This window comes from Cyanistes caeruleus, chromosome Z, assembly GCF_971803275.1.
Source record: "Cyanistes caeruleus chromosome Z, bCyaCae1.hap1.1, whole genome shotgun sequence".
NCBI lineage: Eukaryota > Metazoa > Chordata > Aves > Passeriformes > Paridae > Cyanistes > Cyanistes caeruleus.
Window position 1 is genome coordinate 52,680,344 of NC_141732.1, and position 13,754 is coordinate 52,694,097.

A 13,754-nucleotide genomic window follows, 5' to 3' on the forward strand; every position below is an offset into this window, starting at 1 on the left:
CATATAGAACTGTAAAGTTAACCAGAAGATTTTTGTTATCCGGTCTGCTGCTCAAAAAAAACCCCAAAAAACAAAAGATCAAACATGCCAAAAAACAAACCACACAAGCCCTAATGCTTCTGATCATGGATGCAGACAGTCCTTCAATAAAGCCTTTCAGACTACTAACGTACCCCTGTATAAAAATGCTGTGGGTACAGGTTCTCTGACTGATGTTTCAAAAGTATTACCCTAAATTCCTTTAAACACTAGATATGGTTGTATCAATTTCTGCTTCTTTCAATGGGCACTGATAACAGTCTCTCTGCATTTTTAACAAGATGCATGTCTTCAAAATAGGGGACTTTAATTTGAATAAGTTACTTTGGAAATAAGAGGTAAAAATCATCACAAATTAATTAAAATGTCGTCCTTTGTTTGTGGTGATTAATAATACATAAAGAATCCAGGTTTTACATAATTCATCAATCTGACATAAACTGGCACTTTCCAGTTCCACAGAGTGGAAACCCAGCTACTCCGTGACACTTGAAAAACAGCTCTGAATTGATGCACTGCATCCTTCTGCCACAGGACTTAAAGTCATTGGGATCCAGCTTGTCACATACAAAATTAATTTTCTAGGACTGAGGCAGTAAGAATATAATAAAAAAATGTGCTGAGTTCCCAATACAATTTTTTCTTTCACTTTCAAGCACTAAAATCACAAAACCTAAAAGCAACACTAGCAATTAAAGATGGAGAAAGACTCAGGTAAGATAATGTAGCCTATGCTCTTATGACTAAAGGATTATTTCCTGAGGAACTTAACACTTCTGAGTATATTGTTCACAAGGCAATCTAGCACCAAGCATATGCACCATAAAGCTCGGTCTGTAGCAGCAGGCTGGCAACACTGGGATTGAATCACAGTGACAATAGATCCTGCTTCTTTCCAGATATGCAAGTTCATATCAGGAAGCAGTAAAAAATAGGTAGGGAAATACTTCCTTATCATTTTTTTTTTCCCCCCCATCATGGACAGACTTTGAGAGTCCCAAAGAAACAAGAAAAATTGTACTGAGCTCCCTCAGTTCCTAGTCCTGATCGAGCTGTGTATTTTTACCCTCTTTGAGCTTCTTTCCTTATCCTCTTAACCCTCTGCCTGACTGCATAGCCTCTGTAAATATTTTTTTCTCAAAATCTCCATAAGCATTCTGGCTTCTTCAGTTGTTCCCTCTCTGTGATTGGAATTTCTTTGTGATTTATCTCAAAGGATCATGTTTTTTTTCCTTTCTTCACACTGTGACAGAGCATGAAGAAATGAAGCAGCTTATCAAAATCCACCTCCTTTTCTTGATGGGTAATGATAACCCATCATTTGTACCTGTGACAGCATGGCAACACAGTCAAAAACACTGGCAGAGTTCTGATACCTGAGGGTGTCACCAGAACTGTCAGCATGCACTGGCCTGCCCAGTGGTATAAAGAGTTTACATCCCTGCTTAGCATGAAAATTCTGTGTCATGTATTTCTACCACAGAAACACATAAAAACACATAGAATTCTACCGTAGAAACACTTCTTTCAATGTTCAGTAAACCTTGAGGTATGCTGGCCAAACCTAAATCTCTGGCAAGATTTCAGCTGATTTTCAGTAGGTTTGAATCAAGTATTTAAAAGTAAGTACCAAATTATCAAATGCATAAATCAAGATCAAATTCTTTACATACAGTGAGGACAGAAATTGTATCATATTGATCTCATTTAATTAGCTATCTTAAAACTGCCAAATCTTTTCAATGAGAATTACTCCTTAGGAAGTACTTATTTCTGCATATAATTCAGCTATTATTTTCTTATAAAATACTTGTTACTGGGTGTAATTCACCTCATACTGGAACATAAATAATTTGATTGATATTTTAGGGATAAAGGACACATTTATTTTTCTTTTAGTTTTCAAGCCAGTCAGATTTTAAATAAAAATATGCCATAAAATAAAGTCTGTAAATTAAATATTTTAACATCTTGAATATTTAGTGTTCTTGCATTAGTATTTTGTTCAAGGCAGAGATGTATTTAGCATTATTTTTATTTAAGTATTACATAAAAAACAAGAGCAGATTGCATTTGGGTGTGATCTGTAGACCCATCTCTTAAAAAAGGAGGCTGTTTGCATGAGTATCTCTTCTTTATTAATGATACATGCTCCACATCCAGCTGTAGCTGGATCAGTTATTCATGCTCATATGAATTTTCCTTATGACTTTTTACAGTAATTGTTTGACCAGACTTTTATTTTCTTATAGAAGGCAAATGTTTAGCACTTTAAGTCCTCATTTTAAGCTTCCTGCACCTTAGAAGATGGCACATTTATAGGCACAACATCTCTGAATATTTTCATTTGTAAGGTTCCTCTTTTGTGCCCCTTCTCCTAGTCAATAGTTTTTTCCCTGGGATGATATTCATAACCAAATTACTGCTTGGCTGTGAATAAACAGTAAAATTAGGGTAACATTTAAAATAATTCTAAAAATTATGCAGTATTCTGCTTTTTGTGCAACCAATTGCAAAGACCTAACTGCATGTAACCAAAGTCTTTGAGCTGCTACAACAAAACACAGCATTATGACAAGATAGGCAAGAGATAAACTTTATTGTGGTAAATATGACTGCAAATCCCATGGAAAGATCCTGGCACTAGCCAGTGAGACACAGATCTATTGATGTATACTTATTTTTTTTTCCCTTTGGTACATTTAAAAAAGAGAAATACACTTCAAATCCCTGTAGTTATTTTCATCTTATAACATAATTGCCTGTTTTACTCCCACAGAAGAAATAGAAAGATTTTATAAGATCTGAAGCATATTGAATAAGTTCCTTGTTTTCTAATGGCTTATTGGTTTGTGGAAATATTTAAAACACAGGGACTACTGCTATTAGTCAATAAATAAATAAATTTTTCAATATACATGCATGTCTTCAGTCCCTAGTTCTAGCACAGTCTTATGCCTGAAAATACACTGAAAACAAAATAATTTCTAAGTAGAGAAGAAAATACAATTAGATATTTTTTATTTTTTTTCTTTTTAAGATAGTAGTGCTTGCGGTTTTACATTCTAATACTTTGGTCTTCCACAGTGTCTTCAGCTTCACTATATTTAATTCTGAAGGCATCTTTTCAGTCTTTATTTAGATTATTGCAATAAATAATCAATATTTGCCTTAAGGATATCCTACAGCAGTTTTGGTAAGAATAAGCCTCCTGTCTCAAACAGTTGGAGGATGAAACAAGTGTCACTGCTCCTTAAATAGGCAACCATTACTCATTTTCCTAGTGAAAACACAAAATGCTTTATCAACCTCCATTCATAGTAGAGGATGCATTCATGCATGCATTTGAAGCATTTATTTATTTATTTATTTCTAAAATAATTAGAAGTTTTCAATTTATTGCTCCTATCACTTCTCTTCCAGAAAATCCTGAACTCATGTATTATACCCATTAGCCTGAAAGTCCTCAGAGAAACAAAAGACTTTCAGGGAAAAAGGATCATATACCAAATTGATACCTGCTAAAAATTTACCTTTTTAATTTTCATTGATTTAAATATATACTGATGATTACTCTTCTTTTCTGTAAGACAGTGAACTTGAAAGACCTCCCATGGTAAAGGTATAACATGATATATAGAAAGCTTAAGCAACTTTTCCTGACATTTACCAAAGTTGAACACTTTTTCCCCTTTTCTTTGATTTTAGTTCCAACAGACAGTGTCAGAATACAGAATATGAAGCTTATTGAGCTTCTCAGATTAGTGCCGCAGAAACTGCTTCTAATCCTCCATCATCATCAAATTGACTAGGCTGACATTGTCAGTGCTGAGCACTGCATGTACCAGCAAACACTGGAGGCTGAAAAAATATTTCATTCTAAACTAAAAAAAATTTATCTGGTGCATAAACCTTGCCTGTATCTTCTCAGAGAAGATACAGAGAAGAGGAAATTAGCTATAAATCTATAATTGATTGAAAAAGAGATGTTTGGAAAATGTTTTGATGCACTATCCATTTCTGAACCAGTATTTTATATGGCAAGGCTAGCGCATATATTTTATACTATTGTTCAGCAAAGACACATATTTTTTAAACAGGATGTATTTGCATATTCAAAGAACATGGGCCCAAGCCAGGACTCTGAATCCAAACAGATGGCAGGTAACAAAGGCTAGTTGAGACAAGGCTGTTGATAGCAAAATCCAAATGCTCTACTGGCAGGGTGATGCATTAAAAAAAATTCCAAGCTTATGCTGAGTTTGTATCACAAACTAAGAGATTCCTCCTATCAACCTCCACTTAAGCTGCCAAATCCTCCTCTGAGGAGATACCCATTGCAGTGCATTATTTTATCAACCCTAGTGTTAATTTGCAAAAGAAAAAAGTAGCAAAACCTAAATGAAAATACCACATACTGGAAAAGCCTTTTAAAGTATAGATTTCCCCATCTGCTCTACCAGACAATGCCCACCTACTTTTCCCATGTTGGCTGAATGCAGCCATGTTTTAAGAAGTTCCTAGAAAACCTAAGCATTGCTGATCAACAACTTCCTGGATTTAAACATTCTTCAACAAGATGACTTGCAAAGTAGAAACATTAATGGTAATAAATACAGAGAAGATTATTTGGTCAGTCCCCCTCTGAAAAATCGTATCTAAGCAGTAACATACTGATGGATTACATCTGTCCTCTAGACATACAGGCAACAAATAGACATTGTCGGCTGTACTGTTGATTTCTGAATCAGAAAGAAGAGTCCACTACAGAGTAAGACTAGTTACAGATTAATTTTCAGAGACATCTCCCACATTTCAGAGTTTTGGGGACATGTTCAGCACGAGATCAGAGGCAAGTTACAATCTAAACCTTCATCACTCTCTTAATCTCCCACTGCTTGGATGTCTTTCTGTAGATTTTGGAAAAGGTGGCAAGGAGCTTCACAGCACGATTTAGAAAAAGATGTAGACAGCAAGATTCATGAGACAGTGACTCCGTTACCTCTGAGCTCTCCTTCAGATTAGCACAGTGGCTAGTGATGGCTGATGATGATCCATGAAGTAATCTGAAATGAGCTATTGGGTTGATTCTCCAAAGTTGCTTGAAGAAATGTCATCACAAATGCCACCCAAGCTTCAACGCTCCAGAAAGCTGAAGCTGAAAAGAAGAGAGGATTAGTAATTCTGAGTGAAGAATCACATTTCATGTATCTCTGCAATTCTAAAGTCCTTTTAGGGCAGGAAATTATGAGGGGAGCTGGGGGGGTGGGGAGGGGGCTCAGTTTGGGGTTTTGGAGACCAAAAAATTCTTAGTGAACAAATGGCCTGATGAGTACCAAGTACACTGCATGAGTACAAGTACTCATGCTCTGAGTAAGGCAAATGTCCTTTCTAAAAAGAGGAATCTAGGAATAAAGGAGATGGAGATTGTAACTTCCCAGGAGTCACTAGGTAATTTTCAGTAAGTGGAAATCACTGCTGTAATATTCACTCACAAACAGCAAAACAAAATGAGAAGCAAACAAATTAACAAAAGTCAGAACTGTCCAGCAAATACTATATTTTGCAAAACCTGTGTGAATACTGTTCTCCAAAAGGAGTCCCCCTCATAAAAAGTGTTGATAGCAGAAAAAATTACAAATAAAGCAAAGAACAATTATGTTCTAAATCAATCCCTAGTGTCAGCTAAAAGAGGTAAAAAATTTCACTGATTCTTTTACCAAATCTGTTTCATGCTGAAAAGCATTTCATATTTCATAGTTTGCAGAATATGCACATAGTTTGCTTTGGCATCATCTCTTACTGAGGTGTATGGAGGTTTTCCAGTAATAAAATCTGTATTGCACAAAAGTGGCATAGGCAACTAAAATCAGTAAAGATAAAAAATGGATCATATTAATTGGAAAATTCACATATATACACAGAATCATATTCCATAGGAGAGCAGGAAATCTGAAGATAATGCATATAAAGAAAACATTAAACATTCATATTACCATGCCTGAGACTAAGCAGATATGAAAATAAGTATTTTTACTTTTCCTCTGCTAAAATAACATTATAAACTGTGCAAAAAAGATCTCAAGGACTCTAAAAGAGTCACATATGCAAGGTACTAGACAAATTAAAAACATTAGTTGCAATATCATCTGTGACAGTAGCAGGTCTTGACTTTATACCACAGCAAAAAGTATATCTTGACAGATAAAACTGTCAGGGGTAAAATATGAATTTTTTTAATTTTTTTGTTTAATTAGAATTAGTATCTTGAGGTGAGATTCCACTTCTCATCCATACTAAAAGGATGTTTAAAATTTACATTTTAAAGATAAAACTCCATTCACTAGTACCATCAGTTAGCAGTTAAGATGTCAGTGTAGAGAGGAGTTCAAGGATCAGCAAATTCAAAGCCTGAGCTTCCATGGCTTGATGTTCTAGACATGTTCAGTGCATTTTTCAAATAGCTTCCATTTACTGTATCTCATGTGTTTAAACAATAGGGCAATCTGAAGTAAAGTGAGATATATCCCCAGAGTTTTCTGGTGGGGACAAAGAAGAAATGAGAACTGTTTTCTTTTGAAGTGAAAGCCGAAATGTGTTTCCTGAGCTTTTCTATTTCTCTTTAGATATTTCTCTTCTCTGTGAGGAGACTGCATGCACACAAAAAATGCACTTCTTCACACTGTGGCAAACAAGCTAATTTGACATTGGTTATTCTTATAAACATACCAAGGTATATCACCAAGTAGCATTAGAATATAGTATTTAATATGGGGGAAGTAGTGTGTCCCCTAAGAAAGGAGACATTCATTGACTTCAAATAATATTTACATCTGACCTCCTGCACAGCAGAAATCATCAATGTCATCCAGCAACTCCCACACCAACACTATAATTTCTGTTCCATTTGCAACCTTTGCTTTTTGAATACTTTTTCATCTTGATTTAGAGATCTCTTAAACAATGACAGAATGCATTGTAATAGGGCCTTAATCAGGACTGAATAGTCAGCAGTTACTCACTCCTGGCTCATGAAGAGCCAAAATAATATGTCCATGATCTCAAGCAGTACAAATTAACACAGTCAAAAGAGGAAAAACTACCCAGTACAGGGACATCTGTTCTGTGCTCTAACTTTAAAGAGCACCCCACAGAAAAGCCATGAAATCCAATACACAAGGTCTTTTTTTGTCAAGAAATAGTAAACTAGCTTTTCTAATTATGGTGTTTCAAATTTCTGTCTCTCCTTTGAACAAAGGCAGCAGAAAGCCCACCACAGTTAACAGCAGCTTAAACTTCTTGGTCTTCCATTGTGCCTTGGATATTATAAAACTATTTATATAAAAATAAATTGTCATTTCAGCGTAGATATTTAAAACAATATGGGTGCTATGCCATCCTTCTTCCTGACTCACAGCAATGGGAGAACTAATACACTTTATTTAATATAAAGTGCCCATACTTTAAGCAAGCTTCAAGATACATTCCATTGAAGATCAGTATGCTGTGAGTGAAAAGACAATTTTAAGATGGGAGAGAAAATATCTTTATCAACTAGTCCTCTCCATAACCAGCCATATATAGATGGCTGCTCCAGCATATATGTCTATGCTTTGGACGTGAGCTGTTAAAAAAGAGGGTGGTAGAACAACTACTTGAATGTGTCTTTCATCTTCTATAAGGCTAATTGGAAACAGCTATAAAACTATAAACTTGCTTCTATAAGGCAAGATAAAATAACTTTAGGAAGAATTGCTCTGTAAAAATACACAGTATTACTGAAGTGTCACATGATTTACAGCCCAATATAGCTGAAGTGTCATTTCCATTGCAAGATGCTGCTTTCCAATGCTGGTAGTTTTCATAGAAGGAGGTAGAAAATATGGCTGAAAATTCATTACAGGTTTACAATTTGCATGCATGTTTTTAAGATTTCTCTATATTTCCTGGTCTAAGAACATCTAATACAGATTAGTCTTCAGTTTAAAATTCGATAAATGTGGTTCAAAAGGCTATAAACACACTAAGTCATCGCAATCCATGAATGTGGGACTCCTGTTCAAATGATAACAGGTGGAAATAATATCTACTTCCTTTTATCCAATTATACATTATTATTTCCCTAAGTGCACTTCCTGAGAAGACAGAAGAATTTTTCCTTCTGAAAAACAGACAAAATCCATGTTGTCATGTTTTCACAAGTTTTCCCGAAAATGCTTTCAAACTGGGACCATAGGCAAGGCTTTTACAACAAAGTGAGGAAAAATTTACCTAGGTCTGACTTCAATTTCACGATTCCTCAGCTGTCTAAATCCTACTGATCTGAAGAACTGTCCATATGACAGAGGCACAAGCAGAGTTGTTTCCTCCGTGCTTTTAGAAAGATGCAGTGGCTGTACTGGGTTTACATGGCAAAATATAGGGTGATACAGGTGTACCTTCTGTGACAAGATGCCAATATCCTCACACACGTAAGACAGAGACAGTTCCCTGCTGAAGCAGAGGAAGAGCACAAGAAGGAAGGAGTGAAAGAGATAACCTGGAATGAGCTGACCAAAGCACCCATTCTCTATTCCCTTGCACCACTTTGCGAGGACATAGAGAAATTGGCAGGGAAGCTGAGCTCATGAAAAAGGGAGAGTTCAGGGAAAGCCTTTGAAGACTCATTTTTATTTCTCAAAAATCCTACTCTATCTTTCATCCTACTCTAACTTTTGATTGGCAATTAATTAAATTAATTTCCCCAAGCTGAGTCTGTTTTGCCTATGACAGTCATTGTTTAGTGGTCCTGCCTGCCTCTTGTTTTGACACATGAGCCTTTTGTTATATTTTCTCTCCCTTGTCCAGCTGCAGAGCAGAAGTGATAGAGAGGTTTTGATGGCCTTAGGCATCCAGCAGAACTAGCCCCGCCTCCACATTGTGCAGCACTTATAAAGAGTAAGAACAGGTAGGCTATAACAAGCATTTTCCAGTGTATGACGTCAGAGCTGGACACAAAACAGCCAGCATGAGACAGTAAATGAAAAGCATCTGTACCTTGTGCTGCGTCTCCCCATCACTGTGAAGCTCTACACCTACCATCACTGCTAAAGGTAAGGTTAATCTGGGAACCTGTGAGTTTAGCATGTAAGAGTCAGACTGTGAAGTCAGAATGTTGCTTTTCACATGCAATTTGAAAATTAGTTTGTATAAACTAAAAGCGTACAGTAGAGAACTAGCTCTGAGTAATTATCATGCTATAAATATCTGGTTTTCAGAATTTATTTCACTCCTATAAAGGGGATTTAAATATGAACATATTTCCCAGCCAAACAACAGCAAGCCTCAATATACCTTTCACAACATCCTACAGCTGTGGGTGACAGAATAGCAGCGTAAACATTTCACATGTCTGAATTATGTACATGTAGTAAAAGCGAAGCTGATTTATTAAGGCGATTTAAGAGAAGTTAAGCACAACTCTCTACATTCATATCTGTGTCAGAAGTTTTCTACATACATAGGGTGAAACAACTTGAATCTTCACGTCTCTTCCTTTACAGCTTGTCCAATCTATTTTAATTAATGCTCTAAGTGACCTGAGCCCTGAAGAAAAGGTTTGAAACAGAAATTCAGAGCAGGAAAGAGAATGCAAGAGACATGCTGTATTTATAACAGTACATTCATGAATACCACCAAGTAGGTCACCCACCTTTTTGCATGGCAATCTAAAAATACACATGTACTCACAAGCCTGAGCAAATAAGGACACAGCTAATATTACTGCTTCTTCCTTTATTCCAGCATTTGTCAGCACAGCAGTCCACAAACTCTGAGCATGACAAAAGCAGTACCAAATTTTTCAGATATCTCTAGCAACAAAACAGAGATTTATGTGGTTAAACCCACAGAAGAAAAAGAAATTAAATCATCCCAGATGACTAAATCACAGTTTCTAGTGGGTAGCTTAGTAACTGAACTCTTTATCCCCTGAAGGACTACTCAAACCATTTGTTTTCATTTTCTTGACATCCTGTCAGTGTAACATAACTGGATGTGCTGCTCTGCTTGTTATTTTCTGGGATGAAAATTACTGTCTTTGCTGAGGAATCTTAAGCGATAATGAATAATAAGTTAGAGGAATATACCCTGCCGTGTGATCTCCCAGGAAATAACATTCGCTCTTAAGCCCACCTGCAAACCACAGAAAGCAGTCAAGGTCCCAGGAGCTAGGCCACTGAGATGTTGGTGGAACTATGACATATTCTCTTTATAGTACCTGAAAAAAAGATTTTTTTAAATTTTAGCATTTTTTTGAGGCTGATCCTTTACGAATTGGTGGATTTCTTTGTGCACAAAGTAGCCGCTCAACTGCTCAATACCTTGCTATTTCTATGCTTTCATTGTCCCTGTATTGCTAAGGAGGTGGCAGTCATTGTGATGATATTAAAGAGCTCAGGCAAAAGCAAGAATATCTGGGGTATTGGCAGTGCAGTGCATTAAAACATTAAGACACCTAGACTTCAATTTAGGCCCAGTGAGCTAGAACTTCTGACTTAGGAAACAAGTGAATACAGGTTAAATGGTCTCAGTCTAGCCTGTAGTGGACATTAATCCACATCACAAAACCATCATACAACTTGTCAAAGTAGTTTTATTTTCTTCAAAACGTAATCTCAGACTAGTGAGTTCTGAGCACAGATAGTAATTGTTTTTCTTTTCATAGAGTTTGCATGATGTTTGATGTCAACATCTTTTGTTTCAGGCATTGTTACTAGATACTAATTTTCATTCACATACTTGCCTGTAAAAGTGGTAAGAGAATTCTAAAGGGGATTAACATGAAACATATGTACATTAACAGCAAACCAGAATGCATGTAAAAAGGGCAGAGGTGCAGTCTATCGCACCTTAAGATTAGAGCTACAGTCTCCCAGAGATGTAATTTAGATCTCAGAATCCTGCTAGGAAAAGATTTCTACTCTGGTTCCTCCTTACTCCCATGGGATAAAAGTTACTTCTAACCTAACTGCACAGCTCCCCACTTACACCTTCAGTGGTAGCTGTACTGCAGAGATCAATAGAAAAGCAGCTGCATAGAGTGCATTTACTCATCCATTTCCTAGCCCCTATTCTGGTAAGGCAACAACTGAGTGAAGATCCCAGCTTCCTCCAAAGTGACAAGACCAAATAACTTCTCAAAAGATGAAAGGTAGCTGTCACAGCACATTATGTCCATGAAATGACAGAATAGCCCAAACAAGGCTCTAGAATTTAACCATTTCCTTTTATGTAGTTCTTACTCATGAGAGAAGGAATGGGAAAAATTAGCACCTATATTATTCTATACATTTCTAAAAGCACCCCTTTTATAAAAAAGTACTAATGGGGGGAAATATAGCAAAACAAAGCCAAATATAATCTTGATGGGTACTTTTTCCATTACTACTCAACAATTTTACCCCTAAATCCAAACTACTTTCGTTTTCCAGAAATTAAATAAAAATTCCTTCAACCAAGAATGGATACGTATATAATCAGACACATGAGCAGAATTCTATTCCTTTACTAGTTTATAATTTATTGTTGTATCACAAATTTGAGTTTAGAAAGGCATTTCACTAGAAAAGTGTGTATATTTAGGTACAGCTATTTTTTAAAGGAATGACACTGTTTCTCTAAACACTAAATAACTATTTTGCATAGCTCTCTTAAAAAACATTTTTAACACTTTTTTAAGATTTTTGTGCAAAAAAGCTCTCCATCAATTTATTCCATTTCTTTAGCATGATACAATATAATTCCAGCCAATAGAATTCTCAGGAATGCCTACTGGAACATCACAAGAAGATTAAAATAAACTGAGATAGCAGTTATGTTAATGCACATCCATCAAGATCAACAGAGCAGATTCATCAACGCATCACTAGTCCTGCCATTTCTGCATGACTTTAGATATGACTGGATTCCTGGCTTTTCTTCCAGGAATTCACATCTATGATGTACTAAACCATGTTTTATGATACAGAATATCCAAGACATTATTTCTTCTGTCTTCATCCCAGCCAAAGCTCTTCTGTATGTCCTCCCTATTTCATATGTTGACTTTTGTGAATCATCCTAAGAAATGCTGTGTTGACAGTCTCACAAAAAGTTAAACATCACCTTTTTAATGTCTCATTGTAACTCTGTACTTGCCTGCTGCCATCTTTTTTTTTTCCCCTTTTCTCAGAATACCAGTCAGCAAACTCCTGCCTTCAAATACTATTAGCTATTCTTATCCTAGTAGTTTTGTGAGACACATGGACCAACTCTTGGCTCCAGTGTCTAATGTGAGGCTGCTATCACCCTGACAAGCCATTTACAGATCCTTCTCATAATAATGATGCTCTTCAGTGTAGGAAATATACTGAATCTCTCCATCTTTAAAATCCACTGCTTCCATTTTAACCATAATATCTTCTACCACAATGAAAAAGGTGTTTGCTTTATCAAATGCTTTTTTACTCTCTCCATGTGTACTTCATCAATGTCTATTTTACCCACATAATGTCATTTGCCTAATCTGAGGAACAACCTTCCTCTTACATATGTGCTTCAAATATTTCCACCTATCCAGGACCCCCTCCTAGCCCTCTTTGGTCAAAGATACTCAATCTGAAAACTCATTATGCAATGGCTCTAAGAATACTCCATCTACTTGTCCTCTAGTACATCAACACAGTTCAGGAGTTGCAGAGTATCATTACAACCTCAAAACAAAGAATCTGCCAAGCTTTCCAACAAGACAGTTATAATTAGATTGCTCTTGATATCAGGAATTTACAAAATATTGCCACATGCCGAGGCAATTAGAAGCCCAATTGTGTGAAGTCCCAGTAACCTGAAACTAAGCCAGTCTTCAATAAATGACATGTCAGAGACACAGCAGTGGCCCCTGAGGCTGGAAGAGGTTTGGAAAGACTAGGAATGGATGGTACTTGGAGTCTGAGGACCTGCCACACATGTAATGACATACAGCTGTGTAACAACCTAAAGAAGCTCCAGTTAAGAGACAGAACAGGCAGAGCTGCCTTAAAAGAGTATAGATTACATCACAAAGAGTCAATGATGCAGTTGCCACACCTCAGAAAAAAAATAAGCAGAGCTAATTACCCTAGCACCCTGTGATGGATGGCTGCTTTCCTAACTATTGCCTTTTCAATGTTGAAGTGAAATTATATTTTAGTAGTTGCTTTCACATTAGCTGATTCTACCTAGTAAGTCTGGCTTCCTACCTTTTTGGGCTAGCTGTTAAATTTTAATACCATCCACATGGACACCTGAGCTGAAGGAAGCATTGTGTCTGCAGATATGCTACATGTGTAGCACTGCAAACACCTGCAGCCTTTAGAACCCTTGGAACTTAACCAATTTACATAGTCATTGTCTGATGGGAGAATGTTTGCAGTTTTTGTACTAGATACCATGAAGTCTTGTGGAAAAGCCCCTAATACCCCACCATTCCAGAGAAAGATGGGGAATATACAGTCAGCTCTTAGAAAGGCACTTGGGTGTCAGGCTTGAAACCATGGAGATGATGACTGTTGCAGACAAAAGAAAGTAGAGGCAGTCCTGAAAAAAAAAAAAAGGAAGTGTAACTACATTGTGAGAAGCCAATTTAATCTTGATTTCTGTCTCAATACTGCTTGTGAGAGGCTTGTGGGGGAGGGGGTGTACATGTGCCACTTGCAGGA

At 36.6% G+C, this 13,754-nt stretch overlaps 1 long non-coding RNA gene across 2 annotated transcripts in view; it reads right to left on the minus strand.

Moving 5' to 3' along the window:
• LOC111940704 (uncharacterized) overlaps window positions 1–13,754 on the minus strand; it is a 38,056-nt gene that overhangs the window by 23,271 nt on the left and 1,031 nt on the right. The window contains exons 2-3 of one of the 2 annotated variants that reach the window (XR_002869624.2): window positions 13,485–13,632; window positions 5,042–5,197 (exon numbers count right to left, since the gene is read on the minus strand). This is a non-coding gene — a long non-coding RNA (uncharacterized LOC111940704). Of the gene's footprint in view, window positions 1–3,573; window positions 5,198–13,295; window positions 13,633–13,754 lie in introns of those variants that run through there. The other variant, XR_015280150.1, reaches the window with a different exon arrangement.